The sequence below is a fragment of the Hemicordylus capensis genome, chromosome 6 (assembly GCF_027244095.1).
Source record: "Hemicordylus capensis ecotype Gifberg chromosome 6, rHemCap1.1.pri, whole genome shotgun sequence".
Classification (NCBI taxonomy): domain Eukaryota; kingdom Metazoa; phylum Chordata; class Lepidosauria; order Squamata; family Cordylidae; genus Hemicordylus; species Hemicordylus capensis.
This window is the reverse complement of record NC_069662.1, coordinates 147,310,099-147,334,935: the sequence shown is the minus strand read 5'-3', so window position 1 is coordinate 147,334,935 and position 24,837 is coordinate 147,310,099. Positions and strand designations below refer to the sequence as shown.

Here is a 24,837-nt window from a genome sequence, read left to right as displayed (position 1 = left end):
TCACCCAGTGAGTTTCATGGCTCAACAGGAATTTGAACTCAGGTCTCCCTGGTCTTAGTTCAACAGTCTAACCACTACACCATGCTGAGATTGCCTTGCCTCAAGGACATTCCTTTTTCGTGGAAATGAGGACATATCTGGGGGAAATGAGGACATATGGTAGGCCCTAATCAAAGATGACCCTTGTCCTCCAGCTTTTCACAATTTTCTGAGGCAGACGGATGGCAAAGGTTAATCTGAGGTCATTGGGGGGCTACTGTTGGGTTTCATCCTTTTACTGCTGGGCTCATCCCCTGAACCAGTGCCCTCCACTATTTTTCAAGCACTAGGGTGGGAACCTGGTGATGGTCCAAAAGCTAGCAAGAGCCTAACCTTGGGGTTGTATCCAAAACCCTCACAACTCTTAGGTTTTTTAAATGCAACTCTAGCCTTTGGACCTTGCTGAATCTTCTCTTTGCCACCCACAAGAATTCCTCCCCATTCAATCTGAAATAGAGACTCTAATTATAAGAATGGAGGATGGTGGGAAGCAGCTGCTTGGTCTGCACTGCAAACTGCCTAGGGATTGAGAGTAGCTTTCTCTTTTTCTCTCTGGCTTCATAGCTCCTGGCAGGGAGATAACCTCCGGTGTCCGATCATCAGCAAGACTGAGCAATTAGCAATCTGCCCTAGACAAGACTGAAATAATGAAGGCTGTCAGTTCTTGTTGCACAGGAAGAACAGAGGTGCCCATTATTGATCAGGTCTGGCCTCCTGTTGTCATTCAGACTCATATCTTTCAGGTGCTTCTGGACCCATCACTAGTTCTAATATTCCAGATTGCGGCACTGGCCAGGAGCATCTTCTAGCCACTCCATCTCTGTGAGAAGGCTCTGACACTTGCTTTCAGATTCTGGTTTGGCAACTGTCATTCATTCCTTCATAACCTCCAGTCTAGACCATGTGAATATGCCCTTAAGGACTTCTTTGCCATTTTAGTTGGCGCAGAATCTGGAAGCCTGCCTCCTCACAGAGGGACAGGAAGGAAAGGATGCATCAGGTATAATTCCACAGTTCTGCCTAGCTGCTGTCAGTTAAGGTCTCCCGAGACTCATTTGTCTATTATTGGTCCCAGCTTTTCAGCATTCCTTGTAAAAGGAAGCAGAAAGAGGTTAATGGAAGAGTGATCAGCACTGTGTTTTGTTCTGTAGTTTCGCCTCCTCTTACTCTGTCCTGTTAGTCCCTTTATTGCATTTGTATCTGCCCAGAAACCAGGCCAGCCTATAGAGAGAGCCAAATACATGCTCTCTTCCTTGGCTTTTGCTGGTTCTGATCTCTAAACTTATATTTACGATCCCAGGTACAGCCTTCAAAGTCCCTGACAATAGGCAAATACAGAGGCTGTTATCACGACCAGCGGAATTTGGGCTAGGAGAGCCTACCCTGATTTTTGCTGGTCATGTAAACCACCGGGCTCGCAGGCAAGCCCGGTGGTTTACAAGCGGCTATCCCGCTGAATTGCCCCTGCCCTTAAACTAGGTTTGAAGAGCGAGTGCGCCGCAAACCTGGTTTTTAAAATCGTGTGTTGCCGCGGCGTGGCTCTGTGCCACGGAAACTTACAAGTAGACCCCCAACCAGGAGGCTAAAAAGCAGCCTCCCAGCTCGGGGGTCTCTCCAGAATGCCCTGCATGGTCACGCAGGGCATGCTGGAACTTTCGGGGGCCGCTCGGCCCCCGAACTCCCAAGCCTCTGCCGGCTCCTTGACGGAGCTGGCAGTCATGTGGGTGGCTGCTGTGGCTGTCCAGGGAGGGCTTACTGGTAGTCTGTGGGGAGAGCTTTCCCACTCTCCCGCTCTCCCCGCAAACCCAATTTGGCTCTTCTCACTTGATCATGAGAAGAGCCTCACAGACTATCATTTCCTAAGGAAGTGCTGTAGCAGTTTCCTGCATTAAGGAAAGGGTGATACTAGAAGACCTCCAAGTTGGAAGGCCTTCCAACTCTAAAATTCTGTGATTTTAAGCTGTGGGAACATAGGAAACTGCCTTATACCAAGTCAGATCATTGGTCCATCAAGCTCAGTATTGTCTACACTGACTGGCAGCAACTTCTTCGAGGTCTCAGGAAGAAGTCTTTCCAAGCCCTACTTGGAGATGCCAGGAATTGAACCTGGGACCTTCTGCATGCAAAGCAGATGCTCTACTGAGCTATGTTCCATGCCTAAACTAAGCTAAGCTAAGCTAAGCTAACATTTGGTAAGCCTATCCTCTGTGGCATTCTGCCAAATTGGTGAAAATCTTGCCGTGCTTTCACATCCAAGCTTAAATCTGGGGAAGCAAGCCAATGGGAGCATTCTCACCACGTAGGAAGATGATTCAGCAAGCATCAATGTAATGAATTAATTGTAAAGATGGATATACCTTGTTTTTGATTCTCAATAATCCCTGGGGTAGTTTACAATAAATTACACAATACTGTAAAAGATGCTGGGATGGCTAAAGAGAGATGTTGGGAGGGGCATAACGCCACAGCCCCTCCCAAGCTTCCTGGTGTTCCTGCTGTTGCTGTCACAAGGGACTGTGACAAGCCAAATTCAAGGAGGCCCTTTCCAGGAGTATGCCACTATGCAGCACCAGATGATGCTAATATAGTTACATGGTGTTACAGGCAGCCAGCCTAAATCCCTCATTTCTCTCTCCTCACAACCCCCATTGTGCCCATGACTGATCTTCAGAGCATGGGAATGCAGCCAGTTTCATTTATATGGCCTCCCTAATGCCCCGGAGACAAGAAAGAGTTGGAAGCATAAAAGAATATGAAAGCAACCTGAAGAAATGGCTAGCTGCATAACGAAGGCTGGGAGCTGATCTGGGTTAATAAGAGTATCAGTTTCTCTGCTTTAGGGAGTAGCCAGAGCATAGTCACAGGGCATGACTACAACCACAAATCTGGGCAAACGTACTAACAGTGGACAACATGGTAATAGTGGTATTCAGTCTGTGGATCACAAGAATGTTAACTTGATGCCTGCACTCATTATCTATAGCATTTCAAGCCAAGTTTGAGCTGTCCGTTTTCATGCAGAAAGGTGTGCAATGTTTAGCCTTTGCTGTTCATACATGTATTTCATCTGCGATGTCATACCATTTCCTGTTTCAAGTCTTCAGGGTAGCGAAGCAGAAATAAAAATGAATTAAATGAGCTCCTGGTGTTATAAGAACAGAAATGATTTCACTCAGGGGTGGTTGAAGAAATTTTGCTGCCTCAGGCAACAGACAATATGACACACACCTCTGTCTGTGGTGCCGTTGTGATGGTGCCCCTGTGATGGTGGTGGGACAGTGCCTGTTGCTACATGCACCCTTCATCACACCCACACCTGAGGTGACCACCTCACCTTGCCTCATGGATGGGCCACCCCTGATTTTACTTCCTTATTCTTTTCATATGGAGTGTGGGTGTGGGTGGGTGTTGTATAACTTCAGAGATGGCTATTTAGAAAAGAAAGAATCATTCAGATAATCCTTTACTGGCTTCTAACTTTAATGAAAAATCCACAGGCCAAAACACCCCTCAACAACAGTTCTTATCAGTCTAGCTGCTAACTTTTGATATCTCATTTTTCTCTCACTATAATCCTGGTGTTCAAAGTAGGTTTTGTATTTATCATCTTTGCACAAAGCTGAATTTTACTTCCTCCCCCTCCCCTTTTAGGCCTTATCACATCATTTACAAACACTTTACTCTGTAACAGAAAATAAATGAAATTCTAGGCTTTTTGATGAAATGCCTTGATGAAATGGATGGCCCAAAAATCTATATTTAGATGACTGACTCCTGTTTTTGTAGAAGACATGATAAATGTTTCATGCATATAAACTGAAGGATGATGGATTTAATGATCGTACCCTAACTGGTAGAACGCTATTTTGGAATAATTAAATGTTCCATCATTTGCAAGTCTAAATAGTCCATTGTTAACTTGTATTTCTGTCTTTCAACAGGCATTTCCACTTTGTGAGGGAAATTTATCATTAAAACAATTGAACATCTCACTAGAGCGTATGTGTGTGCATGTGAGTGTGTGTCTAATAACACATTTGATAGGACCTGGTCTGGATCCATCACTTAGGAAAACTTAATTTATATATGGATCTCTCTCACAAAAGAAACACATGGTAGGCATTATTAAGTATCTCTTAGAAGAGATCTCATAAAGCTAGATTGGTAGTTTTGAACTTTAACTAAACATAATTATAATGCACAAGAACTTGTAAATTATAATGCAAGAAAAAGAGAAAATTTAGTTCAGCTGAACTTCTTCCTTGCGCTTTTGTTCTGTTTGGAAATTCACAGTCAGCTAAAGACTGGTGCAGAGTCATGCCTGTATAACTGAAGGGCACCACTATCGATTAGAAAAAAAATCTCTGTGGCTCCACACAAATGAATAGGAGTTGTGCAATTGTTGTGCTTTCCTGACCTAAGTTCACTACAGAACGTCTTGTGAAAAAAGACTTTTCTAGTGGATTGGCTCCACTAGCTTCATTGCAAGTAGTACAGAAACCCTATTCAGATATTACACTGTACATGCATACAGGTGTCTGTATACTTGCATGTTATTGTGTGTGAATGACTGCACATGAATGCATTTTAAAAGGGAAGCTGGGCACAGGCTCTTCCAAATGCAGGGTACAGACAGGAACTGTGCTACTTACTGTATGTGCTTTGAGCAAAATGTTTGAATAACTATACATGCATGCAGATCTGTACATGTGTACACTGGACAAAGATTGTGCCTGTGTTGAACATAATGTGTGAATAGGACTAGAGTCTTCCTTGATTTGGACCTGCTTCAGGGGCAAATCGCCACTTTGAGAGAATAATTTTCAGCAAGAAAATAGGACACAGGGAAAGAGTGAATCTCCCCACCCACTCTGGTCCTTGAGTGAATTTCCTCCCCCTTGCCTGCACCTCTGGTTGGAAGTATGCCTCTACAGCACACATTTGTGTGCATGGATTAATTGCTCTCTTATTTGGGAGAATGCCATCAGCACATCAACCAATATGCTTGCTTCTGCTTTGTTCATAGCACCCGAGATCAGACTAAATATGTATAAAAGCTCATTAACACATTGATTCTAGCCATATCTACTTGGGAGAGTGATGGAGTCATAGCTTAGTGGTAGGGCATCTACTTTGAATGCAGAAGATCCTAGGTTCAGTCGCTGGCATCTCTAGGTAGGGCTGGGAAAGACTCCTTCTTGAAATCTTGGAGAGCTGCTGCCAGTCAATATAGACAATATTAAACCTGATAGACCAGGGATCTGACTCAGTATAAGGCTATTTCCTATGTACCTAAGTAGGAATAGAGCAAAAGAAGGTATGACCTACCTCAGGAGAGACACAATTAGATCTCATGTTCCTTTTTCTGAATGTAAAGGCAGTGGCAGGGTGAGCATAGATCAGGCCTTTGCTTCTGGGGAGGGGAGTTTTAACTTTTTCACCACTGTTGGGGCTCTGCTATGTGCAGCCCTGCAGACTCACCCATCCTCGGGCTGGCTCCGGTGGCGAGAGTCCCTGCCTGTTCTGGTGCTCCTTCGGGGTCAATGGCAATTGATGGGCCCAGAGCCGAGCATGTTGCAGCCATGGAGGAGCCCAATGGCCAGGCTCATGTAATCATGCCTTTTGAAGGTTCCGGGTCTCCATGCAGCTCCGGGGCGGACCCGGATGGTGTGGCATGGTGACCTGAGGGAACCGGAAGTGCCTGCAGAGAAGGGGAGGCCATGTGCTGCTTGTTCAGGGCTATTTAGGGAGGACAGATCAATGATGATGGCAGTCCCTGTGGAGATGGGAGAAATGGTTGAGGTCTTCCGGGGAGAAGCACCACAGAACATAGGAACATAGGAAGCTGCCGTATACTGAGTCAGACCATTGGTCTATCTAGCTCAGTATTGTCTACACAGACTGGCAGCAGCTTCTCCAAGGTTGCAGGCAGGAATCTCTCTCAGCCCTATCCTGGAGAAGCCAGGGAGGGAACTTGAAACCTTCTGCTCTTCCCAAAGCAGCTCCATCCCCTGAGGGGAAGATCTTACAGTGCTCACACATCAAGTCTCCCATTCATATGCAACCTGCTTAGCTAAGGGGACACGTCATGCTTGCTACCACAAGACCAGCTCTCCTCTCCCAGAAGGGCTGACCTTTCTGGAGGAGGAGCTGGGTTAAGTAAACTTCCTCCCTAGCATTCTCTGAGACCTTAGGGGAGGGCAAAAAGTGGATAGAGCATGGCTTCCAGGAGGAATTTTATGGGACCGGACAAAGGAGACACAGACAACTATGTTCAATTTTCCCAATCTGATTCCCCCTTCCAAAACTGTTATTTGTCCAGAGCCAAAAAACTCAAAGGTTTCCTGTGGGCTCCTGCATGTTTTGTCATGCAGGAGCAAATTGCAGCAGAGGAGGAACTGAGATCAGGAAAATTGTGTAGGGGAAAATAACCCCTATTCTTATAGTGCACATCCCTGATCTGATTTGCCCTGCCCTCTGTTACTAAATTACTTTTAGAAAAAAATCCTGCTAGGACTCATGTCACATATAGTCAGCCCTAATCATTGGTTTGCCAGGATACTAAAATTTATATTCCCAGTCTCGTTCTGGGCGGAAAAAGACACTCCATTGGGACCCGGAGTGCCTACCACTATCTCTGCTGCTGCCACCTCTGGTTTCCCCTGCTTCCAGGTCTGTTTCTGGGGGACCTTGGGGCAGGAAGAAGGAACCGGTGGTGGAAGTGGCTCACAAGACTGGGGAGATCATATCTCTGCTCACTATACTGTTAAAAACTTTTAATCAAAGCTATGTTTGTCCCTATCCTGCTCCAGAGCATTCAGTACACACCATTTAGTATATACCTTAATATGTAATATGAATATGTAATATTAAGGTGCCCATCGAATAGGACTTAGTGCTTCCACTTTAGGAGGAGGATTTGCCTACCATCCCAAATTCCACCCCATTGGTGTATGTGGTGCCTATTTATGGGCACTAAAACACTTCCTTGGGACAAGATGCCTTTTTGTTTTATTCCAACAGGAACCTAGAGATTGCAAGTTGATACAGTCAGCCCATATATTTAACAAGGACCTAAGAGCTAACCTTAGTGTTTCAAAACACTTCGGGAATAGAAAAGAGTAATTAAAAGCAAAATCCCCATAAACGATCATTGTAGCAATAACCATCCATCTTTTTAATAGCCCAGCCAATACGCTTTTACGTTCAGTGCACTGTTGCAGCAAATGACCCTCCCACCTCTCTCAGAAATCAGCTGAGGCACTCTTTACTATTTACACCAATGATTAAGAAAACTACCAGGCAGGCTTTGATCCTGTCATGAGGAAAGAGCTAAAAGATTACCCTCTGCATGCTGAACCAAGTATTCTTGCTATCTAGAAATGGTAATTAACTTACTGTGCAATGTTCCACATGTGCTGTAATGGAATGCAAATGCAAGTGCATAAGTGAACTCTTGCACAGTGTCCAAAAATTGCATAAATGAAGTTGTGCGACTGTAGACCATTGGAATAATGGCCTACAGTTGTGAACCTGTGTTTGTACATTTTATGCTGTTGCACAACAGCACACATGCACAACTGCACACATATTCTGTTACACTGCATGCAGAACATTGCGCGATATGTCAGTCTGTGTATTTGTAAAAGGAATGCAATCTAATTCACCAAAAAAGAAAAAAGTTCTGAAGTTCAAGAAGATATGCCTGAAAACAGCAGCTTGGCAGAGGCTTCACACCGGCCCATTAACAATTAGTCAGGTAGTCACACTTAGGGTTGAAGGGAGCCGCTCCTGGCCCCCAGGTCTTACAATGAAGAACACTGTCCTAGAACTTGTGAACAAGGATGGCTTTTGCAAATAAACCTTGAGGCTATTCTCATGCGTGGCTAAAATTGGGCTAGGGAAGCCCAGGCCGATTTTAGCCACACATGAGAACCAATGGGAGCCATGCAGCTCCCAGCGGTGGCAAACCCTCATGGGTAGCCTGCCTCTTAACCTGGGTTTCGGGTGCGGTGATTGTGTATCATTGTGGTACAGCTTCACACCACGCCGACTCACAAGTAGCCCACCAACTGGGAGGCTACGACAAATCTCCCGGTGTCGGAAGGCTCCTCAGAAGGCACCATGCACTCATGCAGTGCTTTCAGGGACTTCCGCAGGCCTGGAGGCCCCCAAACCCCACTGCTCGCACTGGCTCCATGATGGAGCTGGTAATCGTCTGGGCAGCCGCTTCGGCTGCCCAGGGACGACTGAGCGATCATCTGCGGGGAGAGCAGATCAAACCCACTCTCCCCGCAAACTCCCTTTAGGCTCTTCACAGTGCTCATGTGAAGAGCCTCCTTGAGTCAGCTATAGTACTGCAGGGGTAATATTTGGGTTCAGGCCATTTGTGTGAGTGCAATGATTCAAATCATCTTCATAGCTGGACTTTTTAGCTGATAAATGTTTTGTACATTTCACGGAGAAAGTGGCTCGAGGGGGGATTTAATAAAAGACATGATTACTGAAAGTAGCAAATGTTCATGTTCTAACAAATCCATCAAAATTATTTTCAGAACATAAACATGAATAATTTAAGCACATCAGGACAAGCTTCCAGTGGAATAAGTTCATAAGGTGTTGAAGTTAACATTTTATTACAGGGCCTTTAGCTAATTTGGTATCATTAATTTGAAAAGAAAATCTTTATGCAAACTTTCTGTTTATATATTCCTTTTAAACTAAGATGAGACTGATTTGTATAAGATTTTTTTTAATTGATTCCAAAGGGAAATGCATAGAGTGGAATATGCTGACTGGGTTTATAAAACTCTAGGCTCCCATCATTCAGCAACTATTATTATTTTTTATTGACAAGTTGCTGTGCAGTGCTAAAAATCTGAATAAAAATTTTCTTAATAGTCCCGATAATTGTTATAAGTCCCTTCCTAATGTCTTGCAAACAACAGATGTTAACTGAGACTCAGAGTTTTAGAAAGCCTTAAGGGAGTCAGGTGCCTAAATTCAGTGGGGTTTTAACTGGAGTTGGGACTTGTATTTTGTCAGTGTTATATATTATACACATCACTGGAGTCAAACTGGAAACGTATATGAAGAATATCAACACATCTAACAGAATATTACAGCAAAGTAATATATAAACCTTAAATACATAAAAGATATAATATAATTCATAAGCGGAGATCACGTTTTACAATAATTCCTTATCTTATTTCTTCTCTTTTCTACTATCACTTCATGGACTGCCAACTCAGCAACCTTCATAAGTCATGTATCAATGTCCAAAGTATTCATATCCTTCCATGTCTGTAATACTATTCTTTCTGCAACCAGTTAATCAAAGAACCTATACCCGGAAATTCCTTAAATCAATTTTATAAAATCTATTAGCAATATGATTTTAATATAATCAGAAACTTGTTTCCAAAATCTAGTTTTTAAAAAATGGTATTGCTATAACATAAAATCATAGACTCATAGAGTTGGAGGGGGCCATCTAATCTGAAAACTGGAGCGAGGACATCCCTGACAGATGGCTGTTCCATGGAGGGAGAGTCTAGTCCACCACTCCCCTGAGTAACTGGTTTCACTGTCCAACTGATTTTACTAATAAGGAGTTCTCCTAATATTCAGCTAAAAGCTATCCTCCTGTAACTACTACGACAAATATCTATACATCACTTTTCCACAAAAGTGTTCAAAGTGGTTTATATAGAAAAATATATGCTTCCCTGTCCCAAAAGGGCTCATAATTTTAAAACATTGTGAACTTAAGCTCATTAGATCTAGTCCGAGGCAGCAGAGAACAAGTCTTTGCTATGTTCTATGCGATGTCCCTTCAGGTACTGGAAGAACGCTTTCATATTTCCCTCAGTCTCCTCTTCTCCAGGCAATTTATCCAGTTCTTCCTTTCCTCACAGGGGTTGTTTTCCAGGCCCCTCACGATCTTTGTTGCCCTCCTCTGAACCTGTTCCAATGTCTACATCCTTCCTCAGGTGTGATACTCAGACATGGACAGGTACTCTCGAAGAGGACTGATTAGTACAGAATAAAGTGGAATTATTGTTTCTCATGACCTGGAAATGATGGTTCTAGGAATGCAGCATAGAATTCATTCATATCTTTTGCATCTGCATCATATTGGTGACTTGTGCTCAGCTTGCGATTGATGGAGAGAGTAGGAATGTGCATGAATTGATTTTTTCATTTCAATTTGTACCCAAATCAAAACACCTCTGATTTCTTTTGGGTCTGAATCTGACCTCACACACCCCCAAATCTCCCCAGATTCAATTTGTACCCAAATTTTCCAAATCCAAATCTGAATCAATTTGGATTTTTAAAGAAGCATCCAGGGCCAAAAAGGTAGTTCCCAATGGGTGGAAGCTACCACGCAAATTTCAAAGAAAATGGGCAAAGGTGTGATTTTTAAAGAATTTTTTAATTTGGTGGATCTTTAAGCTTTTCCCCATAGGGAATAATGGGGGTTTCAGCAACCTTGTAGCTCCACATGGGGGGCACCAGGACTACGTACAAAGTTCACAGTTTCCAGAAAACTGCATTAATGGGCAGAAACCCTCCAAGGTTTCAGATGATATTTCCCAGCCCTACCTGGAGATGCTCAGGATTAAACCTGGGACCTTCTGCATGCAAAGCAGATTCTCTTCTAATGAGCTACAGTCTTTCTCTGACCTGTTTAATGTGGCTTACTTCTTAATAATAATTGGTCTGAAGAACTGAAACTATTGTCATTGCAGACGATATTGCTATTTTTGCCTACTTGAAAGACCGGGAAAATGCTAAGTACTAACCTTGTTATATAAATGTAAAACATTGGTGGTGGTAATCATGGCAAACATTTCCCCTACTTTCTATTTTGTAGAGATGTACCCAAAACATATTTCAACTTCCGAATCTCAGCACAATCCCTTTAAAATTGAGGGCTTACCCAGCCACTTTAACATGGAGGAGAGCAGGTCCATCCCTGCTCCTCCTCCGCTCTCTGCCACTTCCAATCTGGCAGTGCCTCCCCCAGCTATCAGCGTGTGCAACCGACACTCTCCCCCAGCAGCTTGCATGTGATGCGTCACATGCAGGTTGCTAGGGGAGAGCACTGCTGGTGTGTGCCCCTAGCTAGGGACAGCACGGCAGCATGCACAGGCTGCTGGGGAGAGCACTGCCGGCGCTCACCGATAGCTGGAGGGAGTGCTAGCAGTATGGAAGTGGCCACCAGCAGGAGGAGCAGGAGGTATGGACCTGCTCTTCTCCACATTAAAGGGGCTGGGTAAGCCCTCGATTTGAAAAGAATTGTGCCGCGATTTGGAAACCGAGTCACGTTTTGGCACATCCCTACTATTTTGATTGAATCCCTGACCTTAGGCATTTTTTGATTCCAGAAACACTTCACAGAATTCAACCACCGTATCCTCTTTGCCAGATCAGGCTCTTACCTGGAGAAACCAAGTCACACCGATGACCACTGTAGGAGTACAATAGAGTATCCAGTAAAACTATATTATCACACATGCTTTCTTCCAACTCTTGCTGTCAGTGGTGGATCTGTTTTCCCCTCCTAGCAGCTGGTGGGAAAAGGCTGGCGGTGGGGGGTGGGGGTGGTTTTATTCTTCCACCTCTCAAAATGTTCCAAATACTGTAGTATAGCACATTAGTTAAGGGACAAATATATGCTTCAATTGTCTCCCCCCCATTTTTTATCATGGGACCGGGTATTCCTTTCGGTCCTACAAAAAAAAAGTATCTTGCACAATGGCCTGGCTGGCTTTCACTAAAAGAATATAGTTCAATAATTGAGATCATATGATGTTATGAAATGTACAGCAAAGTGAGTTTGACAGTTTCAGCTCAGTTACATGGACCTTGTTTGTTCTTGTAAGCCTGGAACTAAACCAGCTGGCTGCATTATGACTCAGTTCTGCAATCAACCATTAGTCATCAGCTGTAGTGCTTTTCTCACCAAGGCAAGTTGTGTGGGGAAAGGGCTACTCAAATGAAGGAGTGTAAGAAGCAGCACTTCATAAGTTGTTGCACACTATGCAAGGCATGGCCGACATCTATAGTCTTGGGAAACACTCTACTCTTCGTACAATGATCCAGGGGCCAGGATTCCAGGGTTGGCACAACTTTATGATAAAATATGAAGCACCAACACCACCTAATGGTAATGGCTTCATAGTCATGGAGCCCATGGTGGTCAGGCATAGGCTGGGTTCACACAGAGGGGGGAACCCACAGTTTTCCCAGCCCAAGATATGGAAGGAACTTGAACTTGGCACCACAGAGAGTCAGATATCTCAGGTTGTTGGGAGTAGTTGCATTGAACCGGAGGTATGCCCTGTCTGTACCTCCCAATGAGACCCTTTCCAGCCTGCCCTGCACTGCTCATCAACTAGCAAATCTTCTGTATGTCAGCCAACTTGCAGCCATTAGCAGGGGCTCACCTAGGTAATTTGGGCACCTGGACCACCACCCCCACGAGCCCCCCCCCACACACACACGCTAGGCCTCCCAAAACCTACTTTTGAAGGCCTGTCAGAGAACCTCCGTGTTTTTATTTTAAATTACAGCAGCTGTGCGGTCGCTGTCAGCGGGTGAGGGGAGCAGCCCTTCTCCACCCACCATTGGCGGCCAGAGAAACGCTGGGCCCGTCCGTTCAGCCTAGCGTCTTTTGACAACTGCGAGGCATGCCTGCACAGTTGAGAGATAGTTGCAAGCCTGTGACATCACAGGCTTGCAACCATCTCTCAACTGAGTGATGTCATGGGCTTGCGATGATCTCTCAACTGTGCAAGCATGACTCAAAGTTGGCAAAAGATGCTGGGCTGAACAGACGGGCCCAGCATCGCTCCGACCACTGCTACTGGGGGGGGAGAAGGACTGCACTGCTCATCCCCCAGCAGCCACCCCTCGGCCGTGTGGCGGCTGTAATTTAAAAATGGAGGTTCAGCGGGGCAGGGGCAGGGTGGCTGCCGGAAGCCCCCCGGCCATTTGGAGACCTCCCTGGACCTTGGAGGCCACAGAGCGGGTCCCCAAGGTCCAGGGGTTAGAGCGCCTCTGGCCATTAGTCCCAATTGCAAACAGAGCTGGCTCACCTGGAATGAACCAGAGCTTCATTAAAAACAGGGGTTCAGGCATAACATGCACCTCAGTGCAAGCAGCAGTTGATTTGACAAAACAACTTCAAATCTTGGTTACAGGTCTCAGTTTTGGGCCCTGAGTGAACCTCAGGTTTCTGCCTTGGCATGACTTTGGACAGTCACCAGCAAGTTGGTTACTGACTCTGCATGTAGGTTTTGCCTTATGTGTGAACCTACAATTTACGTATTAAGCAGAAATGTGTACATGCACATAGTACATTAAAAAAATCCAAAAGACAGCTGTACTATTAAACCTTGGAATCCTTATATCTTGTGGAAATGTCTTTGTAAGAGCAACCAGCAGTCAGAAAAAATAGCTTTGGAAACTAGTCTATATGACCTGTGAGTTTCCAGTTCACAATTCCTGCACTATACTCTTTAGCACCTTAAAACCCAGAGATTTGCTGAACTATCCTTCCATTCCATTGCTTGAATTAACCCCAGTACCATGTAACAGAGCTGTGTGGGTAACCAGAGGAAGATAAAGGCAGCAACAGTACTTGGGAACATGAATCCCAAAGACACATTCCAAATGCAATAACAGTAAAAATGTCCAGTGAATAAGATATCAGATACATGAAGAAACGTTTGACTATTTGACCACTGTCACGCACTTGCCTGTGGCCACAGTTTCCAACTGCCTGCCTTCCTCTGCCCCTGTTCAAAGTCTATTGAAGTGACCTCAGAAGTGCTGGGAGGGGGTTGATTGTCACCCTCTGCCAGCCATCAGGGAGAGGAGTTAGACTGCTCCTCACCGGGAGTCTCTAGGTCCAAGTCATTCCCATCTCTCCTGACCTCCCATCCCTGGCCATCCAAACTTTAAATAAAGCCCTGCAATCAGGGCAATCCCAAGCACCCTCTCCCGACTCCGCTCTCTCCAGTCTAGCTGCCTCTCTCCTCCAGTGGTTGCCCATCTCGCCAGCTGTTGAGGCCTTCTCCTCTTCACTACCAGGAGGCAACCTGCTGGGCTGTTAATTCACAGGTCTCCTAACTCTTCCCAGCAACCAGGGAAGGTCCTGGCCAACTATGAGTCTACCCAGGAGTGGTGCAGCCTCTGTCTTCTTGGCCTCACGACCAGGTGAGTAATCAGGCTCTCCCACGGCCTCTGAGAAGGCCAAACAACCACAGAGTCCCAGGAGCAGTGAGTGTAACAGTAACTGCTGAATCATGCTGGGTACGTTATATTGTTTGTGTATTTAAAATTGAGATTGTTCTTAACTTGTTTTGCTGATGTCCATAATATATTGTTAGCTGCCAGAATGGCTCTCCGGAACCATGTGGACAAGATATATATGCTTTCCATAGGCCTGACTTTCCATGGACATGATGGGTTCCATCTGGTTTGCTTCACATCAACCCCACTTTGCCTATCTCTCCCCCAAGGGCACTTCATTTTGGGCCAAAGGGAGATCGAAACAGACTGGTCCTGAACAGCTCTCTAATTTCCTCCATGTGATCAAGCATCTGCTCCAGCCCCAGCTCCACAGAACTGGGAAAGGATTGTGGCTCTGGCTCTGGCTGTTCAACCAAGAACAAGAGAGGCTGGAAAGAACTTGTGTTTTTTTGGAACAATCTGTGTGAAATTATCAAGCAGTCTAAAACAACAAAGACGATAACAATGTAAGACTAAACAGAAAAAGAGTAATATTAAAATAATGAGTCAGTTTTCATACCATAGCCATAGCCAAAACTCTGAGGAAAAGGGAGAAACCCAACACAATTTGCAGACTGAAGGAAGCTCTTCTGCTCCTTGGGAATGAAATCTGGGCCAAGTAGGGCAGGTTGGAAACCCAGGTCCGCTATCTCAGGTGTCTCATATGACCTTTCTCCTGGAGCCACTGATCGTAAGAGCTACTTTTATTCTCCCAGTTCTCCCACTGGTACCCCTAGAAAGGTGTTTTCACATATGTACTCTCTGAGGATAATATGTCTGTTTCTTATAAAATGTAGATTTGCTGTGTCCCAAATCCACACAGGATTACATCCACTACTTTAGATAAACAACTTGTGGCTCCTTTTCCTCCTCTGTACTTCTAAATTCAGAGGAGTGTAAACTAAATCGTTATTTCTAGGTCATACACTCATATCTTATTCCCATCATCTCTTCTTTATTAAATGGCATGTTTTCATGTGGCAACTGTCCTGGCCAGGCTGAATCCAGCTCATTCTGCATTTTAAAGAGGCAAGCTTCATGTTTTCTTTGAGTTCCCTCTTAATTGTATTCTTCTTTCCATCAAAAAAGAATAATTTCCATCAAGTAAATTACTGACAGATTAATGCCCATCTGCTACAATTCCACACACACTGGATTTCCATACAATAATATTTTTTTATCTTTGCCCTTTTGAGAGTCAAAAGACTCTGAGGAAGCAGAACAAACATTCACACTTTTATTTGTATTTTCCTCCCAACGTTTTCCAGCTTTAGAAGGTCAGAGAGTTGAGGGTTCAAAGTGTAATTCTTCACCTCAAAGTGTCAGTCACCTGGGAGCTAATGACCGATATGAAGAGATCATAACGGTGAAGTGTTTACAAAATACATTGTTTTAAGGTAGGTTAAATTGCTGGGTAACTTCAACCTTGATTTTGCCCCCTACCAATAATTTAAAGCTTGCAATCTAAGCAATGTATTATTTGAACATTATGGCTGATTGTCTAGATAGTTGCAAAACAACCCCAGAAATGAAATTAAAGGGAAGAGTGTTGAAAGAGCACTTCAGAAGAGAAAAACTCACCCTTGGAGAGAGATGGAAGTATATTACAAACTGAATAGATGGTGTAGCTTGAACTATAACCAAACACCCACTGATAGCTTACTTTTATATCTCCATTGCATTGATCCATTTCTCTCTTCTCCCCCCGCACACTTCCAAGTGGACCATTAATAAATTGTACTGGACAACATCAGTGTTACTGGAAAGCTGTACTATGGGATAATAACTTTGTATGCAAAATGGCTGTTTAACAAGATTGTGTCCTTGAACTTCTCACATGACTGTATCAGCCACTCTCATTTACTAATGGATGTTTTATAGTAGCCCCCACCCCTGCCAGATTCCTGTGCCTCTATTTGCTAGCATTTATGGTGAATATTTTACAAACTGAATCCCTGAAATAAAGCATTTGAGGAGTTGTGTTATGGTATACATAAGCTGCTAGGGGAAGCAGAGGCAGTGTTTATTTTTCCAAAGAAAGATGCCAGGGCTTGCTTAGTTTTGTGTGGGAAACCTGCCATCTCCCCTGGAATGGGCTTGAAGGAAACCTTGCTCCTTAAGTGTATTGGGCAATTGCAGAAAGGCACTCTGTACACTATCAGAGGTACTTTTCTTTTGTTGTATGATATTATTTTCAATTATTATACATTTTTTCTTTAGAAGGTGGGCATGGCCAAATATGAGAGGAGTGATGCTAAATGGATGGGAAAAAAGAAGAAGGAGATGGAGAGACTGCAAGACCAACAGCAACAATTGTGGTTTGGTTTGGTTTTTAACATACACCACTGTATACAACTGCAAGGAGGTCAGTAGCCAACCCTAATCTTGATCAATTTGACCTCAAAAGCAGTCATGGATTTAGTGCAACAGATATCGTGTTGAATGTGTACGAGCTTTACTTTGTATCCAACAAGCACCACTATAATCAAAACAAGGACGTTTAAAAAAAACCAAAAAAAAAACCCTAGCAACATATCAACATTCTATATATTTCCAGGCAACTAGTTTTCAAATCACTTGGTATGCTTTAAAATTTTATAGCAAAACAAACAATACCCTGAACTATAAATAAACACTTCTGTTAGAGTCCCTAAAGATGTCCTCCATGGGGACACACCATCGCTATCAAAACTGCGATACATTAATCCAGGAAGGTTTATTTTTAAAGGTGGCAAGTGGGGTGATTCATGATCAGATTCCATTTAACTTTTTAAAATGCAAAAACAAACCAAAATGAAGACAGAACATTATTGCCCAACTCTGGAGTAAACAACTTCCACAACATTATGCAAAATAGTCTGCAACATTTAAGTCTTTTAAGGATACAAAATAATATACTTTCTATATTTTTAAAAATAGCTTTTGTGCCTTGCATGGGACAGAACTTTTATCCTTAAACTGTCAAGATGATAAAGGCATCAGCATACATTTTAAATCCCTCTTTTAGAAAGATATTAAATGATGTATGCAAAAGCCAAAGAGATAGCATGGGAATTTTCTTTAGTTAGTTTTTGTATCATTGAAGTAACCGGCTGCAAGCGGGGGAAAGAATACTTTGTTTTCTTAAACTTATATTAATTTATAATGTGGAAGGTTAAGTGGCAAGTGAATTCAACTATCTGAACTTTTTTCTTTAAGAAACAGGCCTCTTTAAATTGAGAGATATGAAGAAGCTTCCCCTCCCTCCTTCACTCATATTGATGGACTGTGAAGGTCAAAGAGAGATTGATCTACAGAGCCCAGTAAAAGTTAGAAGTAATTTAATTAGACTTGTCCAAATCTGAAGATCTTCTAATCCACTTACATATTAATGCTAGAGGAAAAGTGTATGTGCATGTGTCTAAACCTGCCATACTGGCATATAAATATAAATGAGAAATATTCAGCAAGGGAGTATTTTGTCTTCTTTAAAAAATATTGAAGTTGTTCACATGACCTTTGAGAGCACCAGGGAGGGGGGAAGGCAGGATAGCACCTACCTTCCCCCCAGACTATCTGGTGTGCTCCTGGGCCATGTGATTCATGCGCCCACACAACCGGCACTTTTGTAAGTCACACAACATTCTGGAGGCCAGGAAAATGCATCTCGGCCTCCAGATATCCCACAATGCACTGCATGATGAGGGATCCTGCCATGAGTTGGGCGCTCTAGGCATCCGGCTCTATATCTGCTCAGGCTGTATGCAGCCCAAGCATTCACACAACCCTGTAGCTGGGTAAAAGTCATGGCCTGCTTGCACCTTTTTACCCAGGTAAACAGTCAGGTAAATGTCCCAGGCTACCTGGGAGGGGAGTACTGGGAGAGGCCCTGATCCTGGTGCTTCACATAAGCAGCCCTACCTAAGTAGGACCACCCAAGCCTGGGTAGGGCTGCTCGTGTGAACAGCCTCATTTTGTTATTAAACATAAGTGGAATCCACCACCACCCTACAAACAAATCAGAAGTAATATTGTACATACAAGGTGATATTCTGGTTTTCTTATCCAAAGCAAGCATCCTTCATGAGTGAATCAGTCAGTGAATCAGTCATAAAATCTGCATACACACCTGGTTCCAGTACAAGGCTAGGTATGTGCTTGAAAAGTTTCAGGGAGCCACGGGCGGGGAGGGGAGCAGTTCCCTTAAGCAGCAGGTCCTTCCCTGCTCTGCTAGTGCCCTGCCACTTTTCCAGGTGAAGTGCTCACTCATCCAGAGGTCTGTGTGGCTGCAGCGCTGTTCCATGTGCATGCTGACACCACGCGCAGACTGCAGGGAACAATGCCACAGCTGTGCACAACCTTTGGTAGAGTGTGTGCCACACATGGAAAAGTGGTGGGGCGGCAGCGGAGCAGGTAAGAACTTGCTGTAAGATTCTGACTCAGGCAGCTGGTTTAATCCCAGTTACTGATTAACCCCCCTAACTGGTCTGAGCCGGCCTCCAGCTGTCAGCTCATGAGGGAGGCTCTGAGTCCCCTCTCTGAGTTGTGGACTGACTGCTTGTTTAAATCTTTAACTTTCAAAACCAGAAAGTAAAGGAATAGTCCCTGATAGGGGTCTAATGAAAAGATGAATCTCTGGTAGATTAAATCGCTGCCACCATGTCACTTTAAAAGGTTTTTCTTAACAGGGCTTGAGTGACTGAAAATCCCCGTTTCACTTTGCTTCCCCTTGCTAACAGGCAGGTATACAAATGCTTGCTCCCTCCCCACCGTGTCTCCCTGCACATGGAGCTGATGATAGCTGACTAAGCTCCTTTGGAGACACGTTTGCAGTAGGTGCTCCTAGCCCCCCACCCCCCACCCCCATTGTGAGTTAATCAAGCACTCTGTGAGAGTTTTTGAAAACAGAGGGGAAAAACCTTTTATTAAGTTGCTACAGACTGGCCCCTCTGAGACTTTGGCTTTTAGATGCACTTAAAAATGCTTAGTTGGTTACAAGAATACTTCAAAGCACCCAGATATTTCTTAGGTGGTACATGGAAACATAGTTACTCAGTTGAAAGAAACAGATATTTAGTAATTGCAAAGCACACACAGAAAGCAAAAGAACTCCTAACGCAAAGTCTGACTAAACATACCTTTCCCTACGCTAGATTCTGAAGCCACCAAGCCTTGGCTTCATTTCCTTTGAAAATTCACCAAAAATCCTGGCAAGATTAAGTCTCCTGCAAAATCTCTGTCTATCAGAGATGTTCCTGCAGAATCCACCATGTGGGAGCAGCCACTCTGTCCCTCCACACTTTCCTCTTCCTCCTTCCCAGCATCCCCCCCCCAGCATCCCTCATGTCCCACCCACCTGTTGGACTGATGGAGTTTGTATCCAGGAATAAAGGTATCCCACTGGATCTCTCCTTTCCACCAGGTTTCCATTGTGCCCACAATATCTATGTTCTCATTTGCAACCAAGCACTCAAGCTCCACCATTTTGGTTTGGAATATAAAACCAAAATATAAACAGCCCTGCTGGATCAGGATCAAAGCCTATCTAGTCAAGCATCCTCACAATGCCCCACCTGATGCCTCTGAGAAGTCCACAGAAAAGAGATTAGGGCATGCTGTCTTTCCTGCTGTTGCTCCCCTGCAACTAGTATTTAGAGGTATCTTGTCTCTATGGCTGGAGGTGGCCTTTGGTTGTGGAATTGGCATGGAATTGGCCTTTTTCACAGCTGCCGCACATTGAGTCGACACTTTCAACAAGCTGTCCACCATGACCCCAAGATCCCTCTCCTGGTCAATCACCGACAGCTCAGATCCCATCAGTGTATACATGAAGTTGTGGTTTTTCATCTCAATGTGCATCACTTTACACTTGCCAATACTGAACCACATTTGCCATTTTGTCATCCACACTCCCAGTTTGGAGAGATCCTTTTAGAGCTCTTCAAAATTGGTTTTGGATTTCACTACCCTAAATTGTTTAGGCCACTTTGCTGCTTACCCAAACTTCCAGAAACTTCTAGCATTTGTATATGCTATAGACTGTCTCCCTTTCCAAATTTTGGCATGTCCCTTTCCCCCTGTAGCCTTTTGGTCTCTTTGACTGACTGTTACGTCCTACTGTATGCTCATTTCAAAATTCTACCTTATCCCCTTTTGGATGAACTTCATCATCCTTTAAGGATGATTCCCCTTCAAGATGGATGCTGCCATGATCCCATCAGCTTGAAGATGGTTTGGAAGTTTCAACTGATTCAGAATGCTGTCACAAGGATGCTTGTGGGTGCTAGTTACTAGAACTATCCTGTGGCAGGATTACTAGCTTCATGGCCAGATTCAAAGTGCCAGTTTAGATATTCAGAGCCCTATATGGCTTGGAACCAGGGTACTTGTTGGTCCACATTTGTTCATATGTATCTGCCAGAGTCCTCCAATCTCCACATAGGCCCTGCTTTCGACCCTGCCACTGACACAGATTTGGCTGGTGGGGACCAGGGACAGGGCCTTTTCAGTAGTGGCCCCCATTTTTTGAATACTCCAAAGATATTCCAAAGAGGTATTCATCAGTCTTCCTCCTTGATGAAAACCTGCCATTTTTTGTGAAGCATTTAAAAAGTGGTTTAATTGGGTTGCCAGTTTTAATCAATTTTTAGTCTTGTTTGATACTGTCTGACATTTTATCTTGCTGTCTGATTGTTTTTATGTTTGATTTATTATCATTTATTTGAGATGTTCTCACAACTTAAACAGGGTCATAAGCTCACCCAGCCAAGAACAGGTAAGAGGGCTATGTGCACTCCTAATCAGTGGTTGTGTGCACTCACAATCCGTGGTTGTGTGAATGCAAAGCTCAAAGGAGGAGGAAGGGAGAGTGGTTGTCTGGGAAGGCTTTTCATCTATCCTTGATAGAACACTGGGGACAGAATGTGGTTTGGCCATGCCCATCCTACACAGCTCCTGACTCGCACAAGGTCGCTCTCCTCTCATCCTACCTTGATCTTTGATGGACACAGCTGCCAATCAGGAGTGCGCACAGCTCTCCCACCCTTGCTGGGTGCTCCTCTGGCTGTTTAAAGTTGTGAGAACAACTCTATCATGTTTTCACTGTAAGTCACCCTGGACAGCATTTTGCGGAAGGGGCAGGATAGAAATGTTTTAAATGTTTATTTTTTGTGTGTGTGTGAGCCAGAAATGTTTTGTGAGCCAGTAATCTGTAAGCCTGTAAGAAGCTTTTTGGTATTCAAGCAATTGAAGACAAATTGACACAGATTGGGCCAATGCTGGATTTTCAGCTACTTCCAAACAAAGGCAGGAAGGAGACTTCCTGGAAACCCTAATGCTACTCAGACACAATGAGAAGGCTAACCTAGTCTGTCCTGAGAAGGAGTTAAATCTTAACTATGCTCAACATTTTTTAAAAAACACAATTAGAAAGCTTGTTAAATCTTGGCTTTTTATCCAGGCCTTTACATGATTGTTTTATTGCTGCTTCGGTGTGTTTTTATCCGTGTACAGTTATATATTTTAAATCAGATTTGATTTCATATTTTTAGCTTAATACTTTTAACTGTCAGTTTTATTATATGTTTTTTAACTTTTGTAAACCACCTTGGAATTGTTTTTAATTAAAGGCGGTATATAAATTTAACAATAAATAAATAAGAAATAAAAATAAATTAGAGGTAACATAATATCAGGCCTTGCCTCTGCGTAAGCATTGTCTGAAAGAAATGTGCTCAAGAAATAATAACAACCAACAACAACAACCGCCACCACCACGTAGGACACACCATCATAGAATAAAAGCCTGGGATGAGAGATTCACCAAAGTTTTGCTGCTCTGAATAATATTCAGATGGGAACTGAAATACTGGGGTCAAGTCTGAATGAAATCTGCACTCTGAGGCTTACACATACAAAGTTGTGTATTGTGCGACTATTTGTTATTATCTCCTTGGCATTATTAGTTGAAATAGTACTTGGAGCAAGACAGCCAAAGCACTGCAGCATTACAATTAATATGACAAGACCCAGCTGTTGAGTGTTCCCAAGAAAGCGTTTTTGTTTGCAATAGTGGGAATTATTTTAAGTAAACTATGTCAGTCTAGACATATGCACATCCCTTATTCTTGATCAAGATGTGCCTCCCATTGATCTCAAGATTCTGTTCCTTATTTTAAAAGCTTTCCACTTCTCCGCATCCGATTACATTTCCTACTTTATGCCCCTTTGTGCCCTTTCTCTCTCCTCCATCCCTCACAAGCTCACTTACTGAACATCGTTTTCTCTCATTCTTTTCTCCAGACCTCTTGTCAAGATGCTGCCTTTGTCTGCAATAATGTCTACCAGAATGAACCAGGCAGGGAGGCAGGTTGGGAGGCAGATTTCAGGGGCAGCTCAGTAGTTCACAGCGCACCCTTCTCATGGATGGCTTACAGAAGATGGGGAAAACATCCTAGCAGAAAAAGAAAGAGAGATTTGAATGACGAAAGGAACTGGTGGTGTGACTTTAATAGGAAGAAGGGGAAGGGGAAGCCCGGCTAACTGAGCAAAGGGACACCTTTGAAAGTGACAATTCTCTTATATCGATCAAGAGGAGAACTACTGTCCCAACTAAGCACAGCACAGCATCCCTCCTAATGATTGTTGCTGGGGTCTACCTTGTGTTTCCCTTTAGACTATAAGCCCTTTTGGGACAGGGAACCATCTTGACTGGTTAGTTGGTTGGATGAATTCTTAATGTAAACTGCTTTGCTATGAGCACTTTTGTTGTAAAGTGGTACGGTATATAAATATTTGTTGCAGTAGTAGTAGTAATAGCAGTAGAGGGGGAATCATATGGTGATCCACTTCAGGCAGCAAAATGTCCTAGGCCAGCACTGCATCCTTACAACAACCCTGTAAAGAAAGCATTTCCCCCCTTTTTATTACAAGTTTAAACACAGAACAGCAGCTGACATCCTAACAAATCACGAACATTAGGAGGCTCTGCAGGGATGTGATGGGGACCCACACACTACTCTCCCAGTCCTCCTCTGCGTGCAGTGTTGGGCAAGCAGGCAAAACCTCCCAACAATCCTCGCACTCCATAAGTACTCTATGAGAGAAGAAGCACATTGCTGACCCCCAGCAACATGTTTCCTACCTTATAGATTGCTTCTGAGTGTGGGCACAGCGGGGAAGTTGACACATAATGCAGTTTCCCATAGTTGCATTACCCCGCCCCCCCTCCTGTCCGAATTCGGAAGTAACGGAGAGCAGGGAGCCTGCAATCAGCAAGACTGCAGAAAGGAGGGAGAATTGGCTGTGTGGGCTTCCTTCTTTCAGGAATGACAGCCCGTACAACTAATGACAGCCAGAGAGAAAGAGGCGCTTCATTCCTCAACTTGAGGGGATGAAGCCTGCACTTCCAAATTTGGATGTCATGCAGGCTGTGTTAAACCTCAGGTTGGGGCAACAAAACTCACTACAACCCAAGGGTTCAGATTGGAGTTTAAAAAACAAATCCTTAGGTGGCCTCCTCATGGAACCGGAGTTTCCTGCATTTGGACTTGCAGGTTTGGAAAGCTCTGGCCCCTTAAGCTCCAGTTGCACATTATGTGCGAATGCAGCCAAACTTTATTGAATACAGAAATAGCAAACCATATTTACACAAGCATTCTTTCTCAGGGGAAAAACTGAACAACACGTTCCACTATATAAAAGTCAACAATAAGTAAAGTATGAAATTTTACTATCTAATGTTCAATAAACGGTGAACAATTTAAAATATTTGAAGAGCAACATTATGCTTAAATAGCGTAAGCAAGTGCTATCCCCACCTTGCAGATGCGGGGGGGGGGGGCAGCGGCGGGAGGCTAAGGCCAAGAAATAAAATGGGTTCTTGTCTGAGTTCATAGCAGAAGTGAGTCAAGCTGGAAACCTCCTAATCTGTAGCTCAGACTCTGAGCCATTATGCTGCATTTGCTCTCAAAAGACACCCTCAGAGTGAAATTTACCAATAGGTGAAAATCTACATTCAAGTCAAATCCTAGCTAAGGAATAATGTTCTCAGCAATCAATTGCATACTGTATTTTCAGGACTCTGGGTTTATTTTAAAGTATATAATACATACAAGACTTCTCCCTGGGGATTTCTCTGGGCTATTGGAGTTCCTGAAGAATATTATGCAGGCAGCACACTCATCATGATAAACATGGTGAGGTTGTGATAACTATTGGCTATCCAGGACATTTCTCTGTCTAATGAGACTTTTCTAGGCTAATAAAAATAAGGTTTATTCTCCCACCTGGACAAATTTCTGATGAGTCCAGTAAGTGCATTTTGAATTGGACTGTAAGAATCGTATTCAGTGAGAAGTCATGCATGAGGGTTTCTTCTTTTTATGCTGGCCGAAAAGAGTTTACACAGCTGTGAATGATAAAATATAGGAGCCATGGCAACCTTCTCTCCAGAACCCTGATAATGCATCAGAAATGAGGCTATTGGAATTATTAATTCACATTAGCAGCCAT

At 43.7% G+C, this 24,837-nt stretch overlaps 1 long non-coding RNA gene across 8 annotated transcripts in view; it reads right to left on the bottom strand.

Annotated features, from left to right (window-relative positions):
* LOC128329647 (uncharacterized) overlaps positions 1–24,837 on the bottom strand; it is a 224,983-nt gene that overhangs the window by 173,468 nt on the left and 26,678 nt on the right. For all 8 annotated transcript variants that reach the window (XR_008309735.1, XR_008309732.1, XR_008309736.1 and 5 more), the window contains one exon: positions 22,595–22,777. This is a non-coding gene — a long non-coding RNA (uncharacterized LOC128329647). The remainder of the gene's footprint in view (positions 1–22,594; positions 22,778–24,837) is intronic.